The sequence below is a fragment of the Podarcis filfolensis genome (assembly GCF_964270895.1).
Source record: "Podarcis filfolensis genome assembly, chromosome: 12".
NCBI lineage: Eukaryota > Metazoa > Chordata > Lepidosauria > Squamata > Lacertidae > Podarcis > Podarcis filfolensis.
Window position 1 is genome coordinate 20,654,179 of NC_139614.1, and position 21,274 is coordinate 20,675,452.

General features: G+C 39.2%; 1 protein-coding gene and 1 long non-coding RNA gene across 30 annotated transcripts in view; one reads left to right on the forward strand and one right to left on the reverse strand.

Moving 5' to 3' along the window:
- Positions 1-21,274, forward strand: part of TBC1D5 (TBC1 domain family member 5) — a 248,346-nt gene that overhangs the window by 165,666 nt on the left and 61,406 nt on the right. The window lies entirely within an intron of this gene.
- LOC310745643 overlaps positions 7,216-21,274 on the reverse strand; it is a 56,991-nt gene continuing 42,932 nt past the window's right edge. Inside the window, exon 3 of the long non-coding RNA XR_014540268.1 lies at positions 7,216-7,266. This is a non-coding gene — a long non-coding RNA (uncharacterized lncRNA). The remainder of the gene's footprint in view (positions 7,267-21,274) is intronic.

Consider the following 21,274-nt stretch of genomic DNA (forward strand, 5'->3'; position numbering starts at 1 on the left):
GTTCTGGTGAGGCCTCCTGCAATCACTGTTGAGACATCCTGCAGTCACATCTTTCATATGCAAAAAACAAGTGTGTGTCATCCTTTGCTAAACATTTGAGGTGTGCTTTTATATACCTTTTATGCCAGTGGTGAGCTTCTAAATGGTGCTTCAGAATTATGTTATTCAGCCTTGCCTGTGACATCACCAAGCAGCTGTGTTGCATTATACTTAAAATAGCATTAAACCTTTACATTTTAAATGAATATTTTTCTTTGCAGTGATCTAGAATGCATAATAAGCATCTGTGGGCTATGCAATTAATGTCACTTGTGAGGAAGGACCTTCATGATGCACAAGGGCTTCAGCACTCTTAAATTATGATTCCTTTACTGCACTCATGGGATAAATTCTATATCCCCCAGATGCTTATTATGTATCTTCTATGTCCCTTAATTCCTATTAGCTGGATTAGCAGTTGTTGTGATGTTGAGGTTTATGGTAATTTAACTGGGATTGTTCTTACAGATCAATAAATAAACTTTGCAAAACTTAACTCTGTATTATCTTTCAGCTTTGATGCATACAATGTGCTAATAATTTAACAGTATGTACGAAAATATTTACTTACATGAGCTTGAGACGTTACTATGGAAATACAAGCAGGCCCATCAGTAAAACTGATTGATTGAAAGATGCAGAGAAACTTACTTAATACAAACAGTTAAAATACCATATTGTAATGAAAAGGAATAATTTGTTAAAATTACTGTTATTGCTCCCAGTGGTAAAGATTCTTACTTTATTATGTGTATAACCCATGCATTAAACACAAAAATGATGGCTCTAAAGCTATTTTAAAAACACGAGTTGAAATGAATATTTGTTTGTGGGCTGATATTTACTAGTTATCTTTTCGCTTAATTTTCAAATGTTTTGAATTTTACCTGCAATGATATTGCTTTCTATGAAAGCAGAGGAGATGCCAGCTGGAAAAAAAATCTTGAAGAATTATCCTCGATGTATAGCCTATTCTGGCAAATTAAGTCAATTCTACACTCTTTCTTTCAAGTAAGTAAGCCCCACTGAATTCAGTGCAGCTTCCTACTGCATAGACATGTACAGAATTGCACCATGAAGCCAATGCAGCCATTTCATAGAAGTGTTTCCTGGGCTCATCCTTATACATTTAATAAAGTTTTCCCATTGACATCATAGGGGGTTTGGCTCCACCTGGTGGATGAAGGCAGGAGAAGAACTTCCTGGGAAGTAGGCGGCTCCCATTCAGTTTTTGCTCTTGCCTTCCAATGATCCAGTCACATCGCTCTTTGTTACCATACTTTTCTTCATCTTTAGGATTGTTTATTCAGCTTCTCCTTTAAACTATATATTTTTTACTTTTCTCCTGTACCTATTGTTTTTGTACTCTTCTTTCCATATAGTCTTCCCTTCTCTAAAGAGACAGACTACCTCCCACCCTTTTCTGTCTTAACCACATCCTTTCCTAATTCCTTTTCTCCTCAAACAAGAAAAAAAGACCCCAAAAATCATTCTCAGGGGGTTTCTGCCATGGCACCTTTGTAGCCTGACTGATTTGCTCCTGGACATGCACCTTGACCCCAGAGTGTTGGGATTTCAGCCCAATCAGAGAAGAAGACTGTTGCTGTGGCCTCTCCACATCCTCATGGCTCTGTTATCCTGGTCACATGGCAAATGTAGATTCTAGATTGTGAGCTAGACAGGTACAACACACTGAAGCAGGCCCAGCTGAGACCTAGGGACCCACCGCTTCCTCTTGAAGGTTGCGTATGGCCGTTCCAACACAGTCACCCCTCCAGCCGCTTATCAAACAAAGATGTTTCAGACCAGCCTCTACCAGTGACACTGACTCCACAGCAGTCCACAAGGCCACCAAAAAGACAAAGCAGCCTAGCAGCAGGACAAGGCCAGGAGAGCTCACCTCCTTGGAGAACTGGTAAGGTCATAGCCGCCTCTCCCTCCTGCCTGACAGAGTGCAGTGACTGACTCAGGCATGACATCTCTTCCAATACCCTGTGGGTTCAGCCTGGATGGCCAATAAAATCCATACTCCAGTTGTCAAACAGGATGTTTGTTTCGGCATTGCAAGGCCAGCTGCGAAACAACCTCAACCAGCAAGTGATTGAAGGGTTGGCACATCAAATATGAAAAAAAAAATCACTTGTGCATTGTAGACCCAGCTCAACTACAGCCCACCCACTCTGCTACCCTCTGAGCAGGACAAATTATGGGCTTTGAGGATACTCCAGCTTCCTCTCCATTGTCTCCACAAACAGGGACCCAGGACTTTACCACACCCATTCCTGATACAACACCAGTGGGCTTCCAACTCACAAAGGACATACACAAGCCCTGCTTGGCTGCATATTATTGGAAGTAGGCAGATCCACCGCTGCCCTCCTTGCCTAATCCTTGCCGCATGCTTCAGCCTAGAACAAGATCCTGTCGTCGTCCCTGCCTAATCCTTTCACATTGTTGTTTAGTCGTGTCCGACTTTTCATGACCCCATGGACCAGAGCACGCCAGGCACTCCTGTCTTCCACTGCCTCCCGCAGTTTGGTCAAACTCATGTTGGTAGCTTTGAAAACACTGTCCAACCATCTCGTCCTCTGTCGTCCCCTTCTTCTTGTGCCCTCAATCTTTCCCAACATCAGGGTCTTTTCCAGGGAGTCTTCTCTTCTCATGAGGTGGCCAAAGTATTGGAGCCTCAGCTTCATGATCTGTCCTTCCAGTGAGCACTCAGGGCTGATTTCCTTCAGAATGGATAGGTTTGATCTTCTTGCAGTCCATAGAACTCTCAAGAGTCTCCTCCAGCACCATAATTCAAAAGCATCAATTCTTTGGCGATCAGCCTTCTTTATGGTCCAGCTTTCACTTCCATACATCACTACTGGGAAAACCATAGTTTTAACTATATGGACCATTCTCAGCAAGGTGATGTCTCTGCTTTTTAAGATGCTGTCTAGGTTTGTCATTGCTTTTCTCCCAAGAAGCAGGCATCTTTTAATTTCGTGACTGCTGTCATCTGCAGTGATCACATTACCATCTACCAATACTGGGGAACCTGACAGCTCTTGGGCAATATCCTCCATAGGGTCTGACCTCTTTGCCTTTCAGGATGTGGAAGAAAGGGAATGGAATGGTAGTTCTGTGGTGGACAAACAGCTATCTCTTTGCTTATTTCAAGACGCTCATAATATGCCACACCTCTGTCTCTCAGGAGCAGCACTAGACCTTAATGCTAAGTCATCTGAACCTACCCCCGCTCCTTCCAAGGGGGCAGTGGTGTTTCCTGAGACCCAACCTTCTTCTAAATTTGTACCAGCGCCAGGCTATTCAAGAGAATCACTAAAACAGGATGGGATACTCCCACACAATACAAAAAGTTGGTCCAACTAACCAACAATTATCAAATCCTGGATATTGAGATCATTGACCTCTTGAAGACCACATTGCAAAACCGAATCAGGATCCCGACTGTGTCTACAAGACACTACTCAAAATATCCAGGTCAGCGGCATTTGTGGCAGAAGCCACCTAGGACTTCACCCAGTTCACAGTGTGCTCAATGGCAGCAGGTGTGGTAACTTGCAGGTCGCAGTGACTGAAACTCTGGGAAGTAGACAAAACATACAAGATCAGTTTCTTCACAGCACCCTTTGTAGGTGGAAACTGTTTGGTGAAAAGACCCTGGAGCACCTCTGTAGATGAAGGTCCTGGTCACTCAACAAGATGTGAGGTGCTACTCTACATGTTATACATCTTACCAGGCGAATTAGTTCTTTTGGAACTACCACTTAGACGGCAAGCACCACAACTACAAATCCAAGCCATCCTGGAACAAGCACCGCCACTTCCCCAGATGGTGTCAGGGAAACAAGTTTGGGTCCTCCAAACCCCACCCACCTGGTACACCAGTAAATGGAAACAATCACATGAGTATCAGACAGGTGTGGGTAGGCTCCAGACATTCATCAATGCCTGGCAAGATACAACTGCAGACCACTGATTTCTCAACATTATATCACAGGGCTACAGGATCATCACCAGTGTTACTTGCCCCAGACAACATTGCATTGCGTGGGATTTCATATGATACCTTCTCAACATGGGAGCCATAGAATAGGTACTTCCAGTAGAGTTCTGCTTTGACATCCACTCTATATTCTTCATCATGCCAAACAAGGACCAACACTTCTGGTCCTGGATCTCAAATAACTCAATTAACAGGTGGTCTTCAAAAAAGGATTCAAGACGAATTCCCTTTATTCAGCCAAGAAATCCCTCCACATCAAAGACTTATATCCATCAACCTACAGGATGCATACCTCCTCATTCTTTTCCAACCAAGCTGCCACAAATACCTCCAGTTTGCCATAGGACCCCACCATTTCCAATACAAAGCTGTCTCCTTCAGATGGGCCTCCTCTCCCTACTCTTTTCACGAAGATAATGGTTGCCTTTGTGGCCCAAGTAACATCTCAGCTTTGGATGGCCATGAAATAGTAAATCAGAGATACCCCTTGCTGGATGCTAATAAAGCAATGAAGAGGGGAAACTCCTCTTTGGAAATCACAACTTACTGATTTGTTTAAAAGTAACTTATAGGCACATATATTTGCTGGCAAACTTACGGTAGCCTTGAAATCTGATTTGATTGTTCTTGTTTTGTTTTGTTTTTTACTTCAGGTTCTAAAAATAAAAGTAAGCAGTGTTATTGAAGAGGAGATATATTGATCAGAAAACACTTTGACATAGCCAAATTATACCTTTTTAGATGCAGGTTCATGACAGATTTTTCTTGTTCTTCCTTTCCTTTTAGCTGGCTCTTGCTTTGTTTACACATTGCTACAAGAGATGAGATCCTATATAATTTCTAGATTATGCCCTATAGAAATACAAATGAAATTATATGATCTTGTTGTGGCTCTAAATATGCAAACACCACCATTTTTTAAAAAAAAATATGAAAAATGGAAAGCAACTTGAGAGAGAAAATAATACAAAATTAAATATTTTGGTATCAAGGCAAATGAAATGGTAAAGTAACAAATGGGTTGCATGCAATTAATCTGGCACTTCCTTTTAACCGCAAATGGTTCATTTTATACACATCTGCAAGGCAGTGGGTTTTCTTTTCTTTTCTTATTGGATCTTTTAGTAACCTTCTACTACAGTACATAAATACACATTTGTGCCTGCTTAGTATATTTTTCAGATGATGATTGCAGAATCTCTCATCTGAGCTGCTTAGAGTTTTTGATATTGTAATTTTTTACAGGACAAATTTGAACTTAGGCCATGATAGCACCATGGATCTTCCATCTGAAACTCTGCCCACAATTCTGACAATCACTTTGAAAATCCATCCAATTATATTGCTTCCAGGCAGTTTCCTAGGTAACAGCCATACAGTTTGAGGAACGGGGGCTATCCACATCAGAAGAAACAAAAACAAATGGCAGTATTCCCAGTTTTCCAATACGTTTTAATTGTAAATTGTTACTGAATGTTGTTTTAAAACCATGCATTTAATGCACTATAAAATATAGCATAGGTATTTATGACATTGCCAGTCCTTTTCATGCTAACACGGGCTTTTAGATTCTTTGTCGTCTCTGAATGTAATGGTTCAAATCTCTGCCCTTTTCTTCTCAGTGATAGCATGGTGTGCTTTATACAACGTATGTATAATATGTGTAAACACATTAGATATGTTACAGAGGACCATCAGACCCAACTTGGTTTCTGCTCGTGTTCAAAGCCATGAGCACTGCTAATAGGCAAGCTCAGCATGAAGCTCTTACTGCAAGAAAATGAATGAGACATCAATGTAAAAAACAGAGTAGAGCTTTCAAATGGATATCATAGAATTGCAGAGTTGGAAGGGATTATGAGGGTCATTTAGTCCAACACCCACAACCTTGAGAAGCTCTACCAACTGAGCTATATGGGAACCAAACAGTCAGGGCTAAGAAGGCCAGAAGTTGTGTATAGAAGGATTTATGGAAACTGTTCCACCAGAGGCTTTGATGGAACATGAAGTAGAGCGGAATGCTACAAAGAAGTATGCTAGGCATGGAGACTTGCTGAAAGAGCCCAGAGGCTGAATGTGCAGCAACCCAGGAGCACTGCTGGATATGTGCAGCACACATGAGCAATCTATAAAGTATTCTGTGATGTACTGGTCCTGAAGTTTAAGCTGGTGTCTGAGCCTGGAAGCCAAGGAAGGTCTTACTAGATGTTTTGGTGTACCAAATGTGGGTGGTAGCTTTTTGCGTATGTGGCATTATCAGTTCATATTTACATTAGCTAGAAAATTGATGACACGTCAAGATTATTTCACTTGGTTATAATGCACTAACTGCTGCTGTAAAAACACTATTCTCATGCCCCAGGAAGGCACTAAGGCAAACTGGCAGGTGTGTTTCTTCATAGCCTGTAAAAAGGTAGTTAAGACTGCACTATAATGAACAATCCTCCCCACCCGTTGACAGTTTGTCATTCATAAGATGATACGAGTTGCCCGTGTCAAAGAATATGAAATTAATGTCAACTAGCATCTGTGACATGGCTTTCCTCTAATGTGTGAGCAAGCTTCCTAGCAGAGAAATACAAAGCATGTTGACTTTTCATAAAGGCTCATTTAGCAAATACTGTTTTGGAATAATTAATTGTGCAACTGCATAGTAAGCATAAATGCCAATCCTTTAAGCAGAGGTTACCTAAACATTTCAGGCCCCCTGTATAATACAAACCCACATTTGTATTCACAACTAAAGCTTTTTGTTTATTTAAAAAAGCACTAAGTACTTTACAGGTAGTTTCCAGAACCTTGTTCTGTTGCACAGTGAGCAAAAGGTGCAGCTGAGTTGTGCCATGTACAAAATGGTTTACCATTGAAAATACTGTGTTCCCACCCTATTTGCTTTTATTTCTGTTTCACTATCTGTAAAGGCTATACTGCTAGAAATGATTATTTAAACTAGTAGACTTAATTATAGGTAGGTATCAGAACAGATTACTCAAATGACAAAAAGTCTCTGTTCGTTCTATATACAGTGTATTCTTGTACATTCAATTCTGCTGCTTTTCTTTTTTAGGGAGATAAAAAGTCTGTAGAATTACCACTGATTATATTTTTAAGTAACTTGCATTATTGGCAGCAAGAGTGGCCAAATTCCTGTTTCAAGTCCATGTCACTTCTGCGTGTTTTTATTCATAATTCTGTTCTGTTTTCATATTAATCTGCAATTTTTAGCAGAAAATCTCATATATATATATATATATATATATATATATATATATATATGAGATTTTCTGCTAAAAAATGCAGATTAATATATATATATGCTGTGTTCCAAAACTTGCATTCATTTGACAGGTGTAGATCAGGTCATTTTGTGTAGGAATGTGCAAAGATCAGTTTCCTCCAACATTCCAAATTGGCAAAACCAGTCAAGAAATCCCTGTCTACATGCATGGTTCCCTTCCATGTACATCAGCAACTCTTTTGGATCAAGAGCGATGTATGTCTCTTGTAGCTATTCAGAGCAAGCTGACATTTGTAAGACTGATTTTTCTCACGGGCTCTTGGCTAACACACTGTGCCCAGGGTAAACTACATTTTACTACACCATTTAACACTCATGTTCATACACTGCAAAGGTCAACAGGTTTTCTTTTTCCTAGTGCATGATTATCATCACAAACAAACCATGGGATAATTATGGGAAGGACAGAGAGAGAAGAAGCTATATATATTGGCTCTAAAAATACAGCCTACTTTGTTGAATAAGGGGTGTATTTGTGTGTATCCCACCTCGTGAATAATACAAGGGAATTCAGTTATCACGTGACTGAAAAGCAGCCAGTTGGACTCTGGTAATGCAAGATTGAAATCCACGCACAGTTAAGTTAGTCTCGGTCTTTCTCATGTACATCAGGAATGATGTACGGGGTTCCTATTCCCTGAATTCATTCATGTGTGCTAATTTCACAAATATACAGATTTAGTTTTCAAAGAAGAAATAATGATCCGACGGCTAGGTAGCAGAATAGCAAAAATACTCAGTCAAACTGGTTTCTGTGAGTTTTTTTCGTTGCCCCCCCCCCCCCATTTTCTCCAGTTGTAAAAATTGCAGTGATTACACATCATAAAGCCTATCTGTAATAAAACGCATCAGCTGGCCAAGGTTTTCATCGCTCACTCAATAATCCATTAATACAGCAATGCTGCCCAGGCATCTTTATAATACCAACTCGGAGGTAATTTTAATCAGCTAGACCAGCTGGTATTTAACAGCAGCTGCTGGAGACGCCACAAATATACTCAATAGCTGACATCTTTATTTGCAGTTTTTCAAGGGGAGAAGAGATCCCCCTACGGTTACTTAGATTAAGGTTTTATGAAAAAGTGTTGGGTATATTAAGGTTACCTCACAGAGCGCAGGAAGGGTTAATACGAACAATAAAAATGGTGGAAGTTATGTATAGATGCTTGTTTTTTTACAGAAATGGATTTTTTTCAACACAGCTTTGTTTGAAGGTGCAAACCATTTCCTGCTCCATTTGTATTAATAATAGATTTGAAAAGAAGCACAAAGTATATATAGAAAAGCTACATCTTTCTCAGTTACTGAATCTTTTTCTGGTTCACAGTATAAGCATGTAATAAATAGTATTCTTGCTAGTGAAAAATACACCATTTGAATATGTTTTGCCCTTTTGACTACGATATACCTCTTTTTCAATCTTACAGCTTGTCTTAGTTGTGTGCACAGGCTGACTGAAAATATAGGCAACGTTTTCTTTATTATTTTTTCCAACATTTTCTTATATTTTAGTCTAGATATAAATTTCACATTGTGCACTCTGCAGCTGTAAACTCTGCATGCCATTTCGCATTGGGGTGTGTGGGTAGCGGGGGGACAAGCAGAGGCAACATGAAGTTAACAGTCACAAACACATAAATAAAATTTTAATTATACTTGGGGGAGCTTGGCTTACAAAGCTCACAAATCCATAATGGAGCTTGCTGGTAATAAAGGCCTGATCTGTTTGTTAAATTCCACTGTGCCTAGCCTAACTTGTACCTCATCCTTCCTTCACGAGTTTTCTTATTGAGTGCTGGTTGCAAAACGGACTGATTAAGTCTAGCGCAGAGTACTTTCCCAGTGTTAGAAATAAGAAGTTGTGTTTCTGTATGAGGAAAACGGGATAATTTTGCTAGTTGGGAAAAGCAAGGAATCTATGCAAACTTTTGGAAGTATCAGTTTCACCCTATGTGCTACATCAAATGAATTCTTAGATTTAGTGCAGATCTTATGTGGGTAAAGTATTTTTATCTTTGAATTCATTTCTGTTTGCATATATGCAGATTTCTGATAATATCCATTCCCTAATGAGAGTGTAGTAGTATCCCAGGATTAATTTAAACAGGCTTTTACATACCTTGAAGACAGACATTATTAGTAATAAAAGAAGCATTTCTGATAACTGAGAACTATATAGCTACTCCATGTATGTAATTCAGTGGTGGAAATAATTTATGAACTGATACTGTATAATCAAACCAATAAATGTATAAAGATTATCAATATTTGTGTTAAATCTAGCAAATGTGTGGGAATTTCCACTGTGTGAATGCTGTCACAAACCAGAAAATGTATCATTGTCTAGGATGATATACTTAATACTGAATCCAGTTGAGGAATGGACTACCAAGATTGCAGTTTGACTAAAAAAAAAAATACTTAGCAAGCATTTTTTTTGTTATTTGCAGTGATAGGCTGTTTAAGTTTGTATAGAGTGTTTGACAACAGACAGTTTGATATATTGCTAGGCACAGCGGTAGGTTGGACTTGAGTGGTATTAGCTCTCAGTGTTTTGATTAATGGTAATTGTTGTGATGAAAATGCATGTTTTATGTGCAACTCATAGTTCTGAAAAACAGAAGCCAACTTACAAGATCTGTAATTACTATTCAGAGTTAGCATATAAAAAGATCATTGAGAACATACAGACAAGACACAGTAGGATATTTTGTATGTGTGTTTATTTGGTATTGTGTTAGATTTCTGTGCTGTTTTTTAAAAAAATGAGTGTGGGGATCTTGTTTTACTATCATTTAAACATCAAAATGAGCATTTGTATTGTGAATTTTGGAATTGCAAAATACACCAGCTTAATTCCACTGAATGATGACATTTTACCTTGAATCAACAAGTAAAAAACTCACACTTGAGAATTCCAAAATAGTTCAAAGGAAGGTCAAAATACATTTTATATACAAGGTGCCTTTAAACAGCCTCAATTGCTTCATGCCATTCATGCTAATTTTGCAATATTGTTCTTCAGAATAGTCTTTATTTTAAACATTTCATTGTTCTTTTCACATGACTTAAATAGCAGCATATTCATTGCTTTTATGTTTAAAAGGACACAGCAATAGCATACGATTTCAGTAGTAATAGTTTCAACAAGATATCAAACTCATATTAATATGCTTTCTATAGACTGTGACACTGCAATCTTGTATGTGGACTAATCAGATATCATTGAAGTCACTGAGATTAGTCAGCAATGCAAGATTTCAGCCAGCATCCTTTGTTCATCTTTACTTTGTGTAGATGGAATCAAATATTAATTTAAAATACAGCTCCTTTTGTGAGTTATTTATAGAGCTTTTCTAAATTTCTTAATATAAAAAACTAAGCATTATACAAAAATAACATAAAATCTGCAACGTCTTACCATAAAAACAGTAAAACAGCATTATAAAAACAGGAACAGGTAAAAACAGGTGACTATGTTGTATTTGACAGAGAGATCATCAAAAATTTATCTCACTTTCGGATGCATAAAGCAGCTAACAAGATAGATACATTTAGACTACTGTAAGCCCATCTTTACAAGATGAACACTTCACGTTGCAATTCTAAACTTGTTGACTCAGAAGTAAGTCCCACTGGATACAATGAGGGTTACCCCCAAATAAATATGCCTAGGATTGCAGCATTAGTTGCACTAATGTGTTGCGTTCATTCAGCCTTCAGATTTTACTCTTTTGTGATACATTATAGAATTCAAAGTATTCTTCTGCATCTGAAATTTGTAGTCATGCAAATTACCAGAATAGTTCCCCAGACTGATTTTTTTTTAATGAACAATAATATCAAAATTATAGAAAAGCAACTTGATTTCTAACTGTAGTGCCAAAGTTTGTAGTCTGCAACGAGACATCTAAAGGAAAAAAAGAATTAGTCCACGTTGGTAACAGCAGGATATGAGACTCATTATTAGAGCTTGCCTAAAAATATTAACACACAATTCGTGGTCTATTATATATTTGTGTGGGAGATAAAACCTGCAAGGCATGAAATTGTAGTGTTACAAAATAATTATTTCAAAGAGTAAATGATCTCATTTCAGACTGGAACTAGCTTGGAACACTGTGTTAGTTGTCAGGTGGTTTATCTCTCGGCAAAATACAAATTAATAAATGCATCTTCGATATACACCTAAATCTATGAACTGAAAATAAATCACCCTCCCACCAAACTTTCATTGCAGCTAGCAACCATGTGTCATTGTGGCATCTTTTATTGAAAGGAACTTTATTTAAGTAGCATAAACTTGTTGGATGGGCTTCAATTAAATGATGATTTGTTAATGCAAATGTGTAGCGAATGACTGGTAGTACATCTGTCTCTTCATCCATAGGCCATTACTGTAGAGCATTAGCACATGATTGTAAAAAACTGGAAATCATTATATGCAGGTAGTACATATTCAATCAATTCTGACCTTATGTCTCCGATGAAATAAAAAAAAACCTAAGTAATGTAAATTATATTTAATTTGTAGCTGGGGGTGGGGGGAAAGTAGAATCTTGGAATATTTGTGATTCAAGCTGTTATTTGATGTGAGGTGACTGCAATTTGGATATGACTGTCATTGGTGTCTCCAATGGGAACCATTAATCCTCTGTTACTCCTCCTACATGCTCTTCCAATCCAAATAGTGATGTTTTGGTTTACATTAGCAAAAAATATTGTCCCTTTTCTTTTAACATGCAAAGTGTTTTAACCTGAATGAGAGTGCAGGGTAAGGGCAGTATAATTGTGACCAGCATTAGTTAGTTAAGCAGGCAGTGACAATTAATACCCCCCAAAAATCATACAATTAGCTTCAGCTCCATAAGTATCTAATGAGCCATTTGTCAGTCTTTTGGTGAAATAAACTACTCTATCTTAATTCTCCACTCTTGCAGCAAATAAATAGAAATTATGAAACACCCGGGCACCAATAAAATATAATTTATTTCATAGGGCATGACAGAACTCTTTACATCTCTAAAATGAACATGTTATTTACAAACGACTTGTGATACTAATATATAAAAAAGGATTTTAGCGTTAACTGCTTTCGTTAGGCGGTAGATATTTTTTCCTGATTTGTTTAATCATTTAAATGTGTAATTACTCCTAAAGGCATGAGAGCTAAAATGACTATTCCTGACGTGATTAACTCATAAAGTCACAATGAACCTCACAAGAGAACCCGGGAAATGCCAGGGATCAGCATTCTGCAGCTGAAGGCATTAAGAAATTTCTGGAAAGGACAAAGTAATTATTTTCATTATGGAACATTTCTCAGCTTGCTATTTCTTTCTGGCCTCTTTAGTCTTGTCGACATGAAAATCATAAGCCAAATAGGAAGGAGAGGAAACAGTTCTCTTCCTCAAAAGTCAGCCGCAAAGAAGAAATGCGAGAACTAGTCTCAAGGGCTCTAGAAGGTGCAGGCAAAAGCCTTTCCTTTCTGCAGTTCTGTGGAAGGAGAGTTCAAGGCTCTAAACCAGTTTCAGGTTTTGCCCCAGGAAGCACTGGGGAAGCTAATGTCTTAAGTGTTCCATTTTCCACAGCAGGAAAATTCAATCTCCCTAAAAGAATCCAGAACTGAGAATGTTTTTCCTTATCAGAGCTAAGCTAAGAAAAGATCCTGCAGCATTTAATACTAATTACATCAGTGCAGGGTAAGGGAGACTTGTTGTTCAAGCCTAGTTTTATGGCTTTCCCAAAGAAGTCTTGTCTTTACCAAAAGGAAGGTGCTTCCTGCCTGTCAAAGGTGAATCATACTACTATGATTCAGTCTCAAGTCCTTGGAGGCAGCAGTCATGATGTCCTAGTGCAGGCAAACTTGGCCCTCCAGATGTTTTGGGACTACAACTCCCATCATCCCTAGTTAACAGGACCAGTGGTCAGGGATGATGGGAGTTGTAGTCCCAAAACATCTGGAGGGCCGAGTTCACCTATGCCTGTCCTAGTGGCTGCCTCATATGTTGTGAAGACAGCCATTCTAGGAATGCAGGCTTCATCCAAGTCTCATACATTCTTCCAGACTGTCATGGGTGCTTCTGAGATCACACACTGCTCTTTGTACACTGTTACACACTGGTAGGGCTCTAACCCTATCACAACAGCCTAAATTCACAATTGGGCTTCCTCTCTGGAGCACAAATTATCCCCACCACCACCACCCAAGGTGCCCTCCACAATTAGCATCTAGTTGACTAGAATGGGTATCTAGATACTAGAAATATGAATAAAATGGGTTGCCTTCCAGAAAACCTAGAGAAGTGCTCAAAAGTGGTAAGCATGTTGTTCTCTGGCCACGAGCATGCAAAAGGATTTGTTGTAGGGAACCAGAAGTGAGCTATGGGGTTGTGTATACTCTTACCCACACCTTTCTTCTGGCATATAGTTTACCCTTATCCTAGGAACCTACTTCAATGTTAAGGGTTGAAACAGCAACATAGTTAGCTATAGCTAAGACTAGCAAAACTTGGTGCTCAACCAAGATGGGTGGAAGGGATTTTAGCTTCATAAAAGAAGGGAGGGAGCATGTGTCCTAATCCCAAATTTGTCTAACTGTGGCTAAACAATCAGGAACATTCTGCAAACAGATATAAAAATAGGAACATCTCTCTGGAGGCATACTCGGCATTCTGCTGAAGTACAGGAGGGAATCATGACAGAGTCTCAGGTCAGGAACATTAGATATATTCCTGGAGGCTCTTCCATCACTCATTTTGCTTGAAAATCTGAGAATTCAGGTCAAGTGTTGACATACATGAGAATCTATCTGGCATCTCCCGTTTACTGAAACCACCAAGTGTGTGCTAAAGCACAGCACCCTATACAGTCATACCTTGGAAGTCGAATGGAATCTGTTCGGAAGCCCGTTCGACTTCCAAAATGTTCAGTTGATATCAATTTTAAAAACGTAATAAAAAACATACTGACAGACAACCTGATAATAAAATAACTTTCATAATAACAGTCATCTCCCCTCCTCCCCAAATACACTTTCACAGGCCAGATTATTTAATAGCCATAGGCCTGGATTAAGAGGAATGTTTTTGCCTGGTACCGAAAGACATGCAGTGATGGTGCCAGATGAGCCTCTCTGGGGATAGCATTCCACAATTGGGGTACCACCACAGAAAAGGCCTGTTCTCTGGTTGCCACCCTCTGAACCTCTCTGGCAGGGGTCAGCAAACATTTTCAGCAGGGGGCCAGTCCACTGTCCCTCAGACCTTGGGGAGGCGGACTATATTTTGGAAGGGGGAAAAAAAGAATGAATTCCTATGCCCCATATATAACCCAGAGATGCATTTTTTTAAAAAGCACACATTCTACTCATGTAAAAACACCAGACAGGCCCTACAAATATCCCAGAGATGCATTTTAAATGAAAGGACACATTCTATTCATGTAAAAAACATGCTGATTACCAGACCGTCCGTGGGCCAGATTTAGAAGGCGATTGGCCCGGATCCAGCCCCTGGGCCTTAGTTTGCCTACCCATGTTCTCTGGGATGGGGGAGATAGAGAAGGGCCTCAAATGACAATCGCAGGATTTGGGTCAGTTCGTATGGGGAGAGGCAATCCTTAAGGTATTGAGCTCCTGAGCTGTATAAGGTTTTACAAGTCAACATAATACCTCTAGTAGTGTAATGGGATCTGAAGACCTCTAACCTCCTCCTGTTTGACAAAAAATATCTGGCAGTAGTAACAGGACCACATAATGAGCAGGTACAGCAGTGTAAGCTGTCAAAATCAAATGCACCAGAGTCTCAGACATCAGGAAGTATGTTTTCCATGACTCCTTGAAACTTACAAATGTTTTTCCTTGTTAGTTGAATTTCCCCCAGATTTTATCTGAAGTTGACCCAAGCTCTAAAATATCTGAGCAATTAAATTTGTAAGGCATATATTTCTCCTTTTATTTCCTTCCAATTCTAAAACGCTAGGTTAATGTAAAAATAATAAAAAAGTTATTACCTGAAAACAATTGTTTAGATCAAAATAATTGTGAGCGGGGAAAAAAGATGCTAGTGCTATTCTGCAAATACTTGCATGGGAGTTTGTTCTGTGCTGTAATGGGCAGACACTGTAGTAGCTCTCACAGTTATGCCTGTGCAGAAACTCCTGCAAAAGTGGAAATACATTTTTTATTAGTTTCACTTCATGCATCGTTTTTTGCAAGGTGTAAAATGGCCTATCCTGCAACAGAAATGCCTGTTGCATAGAGCAGAGCATCCAACGGAATAACAATTAGTAACAGCACAGAGGCAAGCTGGGAGCGGTAAGAGATCAGGGATGATAAATTCTGTCATGTACTTCTTGCTGAATTCTGACCATTCTGTAGGCGTTACTGTTCCTGACAGTTTCCTTGGAAGCCACCAGCTTCTTCTGTCTTCTCTCACCTCCTCTCAGGTCCTTCCAACTCTACAATTCTATGATTCTCTGACTCATAGTAGTTTCTGGTTGGGGGAGAAACTTAAGGGGAATCTTAAGTCACCCCTCTGCCATTTCCCAACCAGTTCCCCAGGGTTAATGTACACCAGTGCAGTACCCTGGCTAAAATCCCCAGGGCAACCAGGTGTGGTTAAATGCATCAGTTCAGGATCTATCCACCAGGACACACCAGATTATTTCAACCAAAGAAGTCGGTTTGTTAATAAGACCATACAGAATATAAAATTTCAGTCAAGCAAACAGGGAAGTTGGGGGTAATTCCTAAGACATACCCTAACTAACAAATAGGCAGGTCGTTCTTCTCTTAGATGCTAGTCAGCTATTGAACTTAAAAGTTATTTGAAATTTCTACAGTTTAAATCCTGGCATTCCTAACTCCTTCTCTCCCTTAATAACTTAAGTGTTTTTTCTTCCTGACCATTTCCATAGCCTACTCACATAATGCTTCCGATGTTATTGCACCAGTGGATTCATATAGGTCAGCAGAATATTTGTTTGACTCACCTAAACTTCCTGAAGGTCAGCTATCCACATGGATTCATCTCTCTCTCTCTCTCTCTCTCTCTCTCTCTCTCACACACACACAGAGAGAGAGAGAGAGAGAGAGAGAGAGAGAGAATATACATGCAAACATTGATATATGCTGACTTGCATTGAAAAGAATCACGTGTGCGAACTTGTGCTGGTCAGAAGTGATGGTGGCCTTGGCCCTCAGTCCCAGGGCTTGTAGGTATGCATTTCACGTGTACTGTAATGCATGCTACATAGTTGTATAAAATCACAATGGAACATTTCATTACGTCTAAATAATGAAAAGTGCATATTGTTTGAATTACTAACCATTCAAAACATTCAGTATAAGTCACTTGACACTAATTTTCCTGGTCAAATCATTTTTTGAAAGAAGTCTGCCTTGACAAGCAATTTAGTAAGTACCTTTGCAGAAAGAGCCAGGCTTGATGGGTCGTCGCATAAGCTACTTGACATTTGTCCCCAGTCAGACCTGATGCCACATGAAAAATTTACTCTGGTAAAGGGCTCCCAGGAATAAACAGTTCTCTAGTGTTGCTCACAAGGGAATCAGCAAGGTGAGCGGAACTTCAACTTGTCACGGATGCACTGTTCTGACAAACATAAGTAGATGCTAATGGCTAAATCGTGACAGAATAAAGTCCCACAACCATATGGCTAATTGCCACAACAATATCTTCAGTGTTATTAATCAAGTTTTCATAGTGTGCCGTGATAATTGGAATAATTAGAAGCAGCATAGACATTGCTTGCCTCTGCATGTCTCTCTCTCTCTCCCCCCCCCCTTTCCCTCTCCAGACAGGGACTTAGAAGAACCACAATTTCTGTACTGCATTATTTAATGCATATTTTCCAGCAAATACTGTAGTTAATGAATTAGCTGTTTATCATCCAAACTCTTTAGTGCCAGCAGGGTTTCTATAGGAATATGTAAGTAACTAAATGACTAAATGATACCATATTTTCCTGCCCAAAAATGTTAAATGCCCAACTAAGGTGCACCCCCAATCTCTGCTAGCTACAGGCAATCTACTTTAGAAAAGTAAGAAAGTGTGTGTGAGAGAGTAAATAAGTATGTAAACTGTGTTTCTATGTAAAAAATAAAAGTACTTCTAGTACAATCCTCCTTTGCCCTGTTAAAAAAGTAATAGGAATAACTTCAAATGCACAAAATTGTGTAGTTAAATTAGCACATTGTAATACCGTCTATATAAAAGACTGTTTTAAGGTTCTATAATTTCTTCCTAACAAATTTAAAATCCTCACCCAACCTATTTTTAGCACTGCCAAAAACTACATCTCAAAAAGGTGTACTATGAGATTTCAAGAAGCCCAAAATTATTCTTTACCTCTGACCTAGGGAAGTAAATAAAGCTGCAATTTAGCACTTTTTGCTTAGCAGGGTATTTAAATCATCATCTTTGTACATTTCAGACTGGACTAGCTGTTTACTGAGCTCTCTCTGGAACTGTGTTAGCAATGAGAAAACACCCAGTATTTCCTGGGTACATGCATAAACAATTAGTCAACTGGTCGGTATAACTGGAAGATTGATGATAATGACTCTCTTCATGAATGTATGAAGGCATTTAGCCAAACTAATGGATTGAAATGGACTGCTGTCTATGGCCTTTGAAGGGCAGCTTAATTTAGTTTTAGAGCTTACCATAGGCATAAGATGAAATACTGTGATGACATAAATCTCTCCTATTTCTTCTTTCTGAAATGTTAGCTTTTCCTCAGTTGCGAATTTGCAGAACAAATATCTTTTGAAATGTCCTGTGCTTCATTATAAAGTGGCCTGAACTACCCAAGTCATAACCTGGTTTTGATTGAAGTTCATCAGCTGTTCATCTACAGGGCTCAACTGGAGCTTAATAAAATAGTTGTGCTGGACTGGAAATAATCCTTCTCATAGTGAATGTTGTGGGTCCACAGGAAATGCCCATCATGTATAGCTGGGAATGTGAGAACAAGGCAGAACATCAAGAATACTGGTCCTTTATGCAGCTTCCTTCATTCTCTGTGCCTATTCCCAAGCAGTAGAGCTGTCAAGACCAGTCCTCTTGGTCCATACCCTATCAGCACAGAACTCTTTGCAATAGGCATCAAGACCAAGCAGAAGAGTGGTTTATGTGTCCCTACACCTTCCTGGGAAAAGGGCAAGAGCTTTTCTGGGCCGCGCCCTGTTCCTCCAGACCAGCCAAGATTTACAGGATTGATCCCTCTAAGACTGAAAAACTAACTTCATTTCTGCTTCTTTTCTGAACATGACTCCTGCAGGATTTTGGAAATAGGTTTTTGGAAACATATTACTAGCTCCTGCATTCTGCCTTCACAAAAGGAAGGAGGAACATGGCTCCAGCTGTGAAAACCTGGTTTGGACACTTAATAGTTAATAAACAGGTTGTGCCCTCACCATAGCGATGTACTCAAGTGCAGGCTGTTTTACTTTTGCCTGTTGAAGTGAATGGCAGCCGTTAATTTGTATGATAGAAAATGAAGAGAGAAACGGGTAAAATATTGGGGTGGCAGAGAAATTTTTCCCCTTCTCCCAACAATCGAGAAGCAGTCTCCATCCTTGATTAGGATATAATGATCTGCAGAGGAAAATCTATAGCTGAAACATCTTACATTCTCTGTTAAAACCATAACTATTCAATACAATTTTCCTTATCGGAGCTGATTTAGTTGCATAAGAAGCTGACTTATCTGAGTTAAACTATTGGTCCATAAATTGTCAGCAGTGGCTCTCTAGGATTTCAGATGGGGGTCTCTCCTAGCCCTACCTTGAGATACCATTGATTGAAATTGGGACTTTCTGCATGTAAAGCTGATGTTGTACCATTAAGCTATGACCCTTTCCCAAATCACTGCTAAATCTGGTTAGGTGAGGAGTACACCCATTCCTATGAAGAGCTTGAAGAAAGAATGATAGAAAGGTTTGTTTTCCCCCTCCACTAAACTCACCCTTTTTGGTGCTTCTCTTGAAAATAATAGCAAACATGGGACAAGGAAACTGAAAAGAGAGAATCAAGAAAAGGCACATTGGGTTTAGGGTGGGAGACTAGAAAAAAAGCTTGATTACCAAAACAAGACAGTTGCAGCTTTTTTAATGTATCTGTTCTGCATACCTACTACAGTATCAAGGTAAGATTGCATGTTTTAATTATTTGAGTGAGAGCAGGACGTTTGCAGCTAGATAATTCTTAAGAGTGTGTTCTCAGGTGTAAAAGAAAACCAGATTTTGGAATCGGTACACAATGGATCGAAAAAAGGACCTGTGGAAGTTGGTGCTGCTTATAGGAAATTGGAATTATTTTTGGAAAAACTGGGATTGATGAGAGGAGTTGTAACCCCAAAAAGCATGGAAATGGTTAGTTGTGATATCACAAAGCTGATAAATAAAGGTTGAGGGGGCGGGGAAGGTAGGCGTCAACCAGACATTTTTGAAAGTGTATTATGGTACACAACCAGACAGTGTGGGGCTGTTCTTGGAGAAGAAGACTGAAAATGGGTGATGTGTGTAAATGGACAGCACTGCAGTAATCAAATATTTTTTTGGGGGGGAATCATGTATTTGGAACATAGCTGCTGGGGGGTTATACTGGGGGACACCATGGGTGCATGCTGTATTTTCAGCTACAAAATAAACAGTTGGAGTTAAAGAATGTAAGACAGGTAGGCGTGGAGAGTATATTTGAAAGAGAGAGAGAGATGTTGATTATCGGGTGGGATCCAGGCGACCTCTTAAAGTGCTTTATAGTAATACTAAAACAAACCATTAATTAAAACAAGTTATATGAACGCTCCCTCCCAAATACGGTTTTATAACTTACGATTTGTGCAGTTTTGTTTCTTAGGTGTTGGGCTTTGGAGCTTTGTCTTAAATTTGTATGTAAGTCACTTTGAATTTATTGTATAATGAAAAGCACAGTATAAATGTTTAAGAATGTATAAATGTTGTGAACCACCCTGGGGTATTCAGATGAAGGACAATAAACAAATTTCAACCACCATCACAGTAAAGCCCAGATATAACTAAAACATACTAAAAAATTCAGTAGCAAAACTGAGAGGTAAGTGTTGCATACTCATCAGCAAGTTTTAGAAGATATGCATGGCCAAAAATGTATGTATGTATATACTGCTGCTTGGGGAGTGAGAGTTGGATGTGTGATGGTAAGGTAGAAGCATATGTCAGGTTGGACGAAGCTCAGCCAGGGTGGGAGAGCTATATTATACATATATGAGTGCGGACAGTAACAGGAAGGGATATTGAGTTAAACGTAGGGTGTCAGCTATGGGTGAAATAATTGTGCTTCCCATGGTTTCTTATTCCTCCTCTCAATAACATTTTTCTCCCACAAAACAATTGGCATTCCACGTATCCTATCATTTCACACAGTTCCTTGTTTCTGTGCCAATCACTGGAGACTCCTCCCTGTTATTTCATCCATTCCATAAACTCTCCCTGGCACCAACCTTTCACATGACATCCTCTGCCCACCCTCCACATTCCACAGATACGGCTTCATTGTATTCTTTCAAAGCTAGTTAGTGAGATCTGCGAATGGCAGTAGAATTTATTTCCAAATTGGCATCGCTGATGAATCTGTTCCTTCCACTGGGCATTCTGGGTCATTAATTTCAACTTGTAAACAAATTCTTATTAAACATTTATATAACAATGACACCAGTTCAAATGCAGTGGAAGAGGACTGGAGAGAAAAAGAGAGGGAGAAAGGCAAAATATGGGTGTGTGAAGCCTAAGTGGCAGGCAGTATAAACCATCTGTACTATTTACGTGATATACATAAGAGCTCGGCTAGATCAGTTCAAGAATTGCATTGTTTTATCACTGATGTGTTTGCTGTCCTGGGCTCCTTTGGGAGGAAGAG